Here is a 1,920-nt window from a genome sequence, read left to right on the forward strand (position 1 = left end):
TACTTCCCATTTATACCGAAAAACATGGCTGAATCACTTATGATTCGAGACGATTTAAGAACACCACTTATGACTTTGTAACAAGAGGGAACCTTTATTTACATCGATGTTCTTTTATACCATTTTTGAACAGCTTCGAGACAAACTACAGCCCTCACCACCTGTTGTTCCTCTATTTTCCTATATATTAGGAATTGGCTCTGAATAGGAATATATTTAACAGTAACATCGATGTCGTTACTTTATAAACACACCTCGTAAAATTTAAATTGCATTTATTTTAATAAAATATAATTTAGTGCCATTGTAAATAGGTTGCAGATAATGTGGCATACATGATCTAGTGATTTTTCTCTCGAAACTGGTTTCACAAATCTTTTGAAACACGTTCTAAAGTTGATCTCTTATATATTATATTGACCTCTCGAATGCTTCTAGGAATTGTGTTTCATTACTTCAATATATTAAGAAGTGATACCTCGGGATAGCACTTTTAGTTTCAAAATCTAAAAAGCCAATATGAAATTTTGAATTAAAATTAGGTTCGAAACAATACTTTTTCCAATAGTGTATTATGTTTTAATCACCTGTCACTTCGATATAAACTCCTAATATATTAAACAGCCCTTTCCTTAAGATTTAAAATGTATATTATAATTTAAAACATTTTTTAATTTAATTAAAAAGAACTTTAAACTATGTCGAATTGCATATCAATATTTGAATGGATGAACAAAAGATATAAAAAGCAAACAAAATTGAAGTCAGCCTTGTTATACTAACTACCTAAACTAAGTGTTTATGCAACTAATAAATCTTATAAAAAGCAGTCGGCTTTTGTTAAACGATGGAGCAATCACATTAGTAGATATATAAATATTGACAGTTCTAGGCTTCGTATATAATTTAAACTTAAAACAAAACGCTAGCGTTAGCTTTAATGTTTACCGGAGTACTTATGGCTGTTTAAAAAAATGATCTGGAATGTTAATCTGAACACAACTAATTTCCAGTGATATGAAAATGATACTCGAACATATAATCCATAACTATCACATATCTTTCAAAGAAATAATGAGTTATATATTATGAATATATAATATATAATTTCTACATAAAAAAATAATGTTGGCTATTGGGTTAAAGACATGATACACAAACTAGAACGCAAGCATCGGTGGTTCAGTGGTAGAATGCTCGCCTGCCACGCGGGCGGCCCGGGTTCGATTCCCGGCCGATGCAGCTGTTTTTTTCTTTGAAATTATTCAATTTTAGATAATAGTTTACGAAACAACAAAAATGTTTTTTTGATTCTGCAGATATTTATCTAAAATTATGGATTAATAATATAAGCGGTAAATGTTTTTATTCAATTGAGATAGTGTTCATAACATCTTTACTTAATCAGTTAATAATTTAAACGTAATTTTTTTTCGTTCTTGAGGTATTGACTAAGGACAGTCTTACTACGGTTTTTTTAAACTGAATAGTTGTAATTGTATGCTTACATTAATTTTTATTTTTAATTTCTTTTAAATATAATTCAAAATAAATTATAAAAATAAAATTAAAAAAAAATACAATAAAAATACTACTATATACCGTTTACATCATCCTTAATTGAGTTTAATATAATTATAAATGTAGTTTATATTATTAAAGTTTGTCCTTTAAAAAGTTCCTTCGCCATTATGTCATAGTTTATATTTTACACTTTCTAATTATTATAAGAAAAATTATTAATTATTTATATAACAAAACTGAATATTCAATAAATTATAAATTGATTGGCAGATAAATTTGAATATTGGCATAATCATGGTTTTGCTTTGATTCATTACGGATAAAAGAGTGTTTTAATTAATAATAAAAAACACATTGAAACTGAAACTATACCTAAAGATATCATCATTTATAATA

General features: G+C 26.9%; 1 non-coding gene across 1 annotated transcript; it reads left to right on the forward strand.

The window, feature by feature from the left end:
- Positions 1 to 1,171: 1,171 nt before the first annotated feature.
- On the forward strand, positions 1,172 to 1,242 carry TRNAG-GCC (transfer RNA glycine (anticodon GCC)). The gene has a single exon. It is a non-coding gene; the product is annotated as a tRNA-Gly (tRNA).
- The last annotated feature ends 678 nt before the right edge of the window (positions 1,243 to 1,920 follow it).

This window comes from Rhynchophorus ferrugineus, unplaced genomic scaffold (genome assembly GCF_030347505.1).
Source record: "Rhynchophorus ferrugineus isolate W39M unplaced genomic scaffold, kcgeb_rfMv2 rfM10, whole genome shotgun sequence".
Classification (NCBI taxonomy): Eukaryota; Metazoa; Arthropoda; class Insecta; order Coleoptera; family Curculionidae; genus Rhynchophorus; species Rhynchophorus ferrugineus.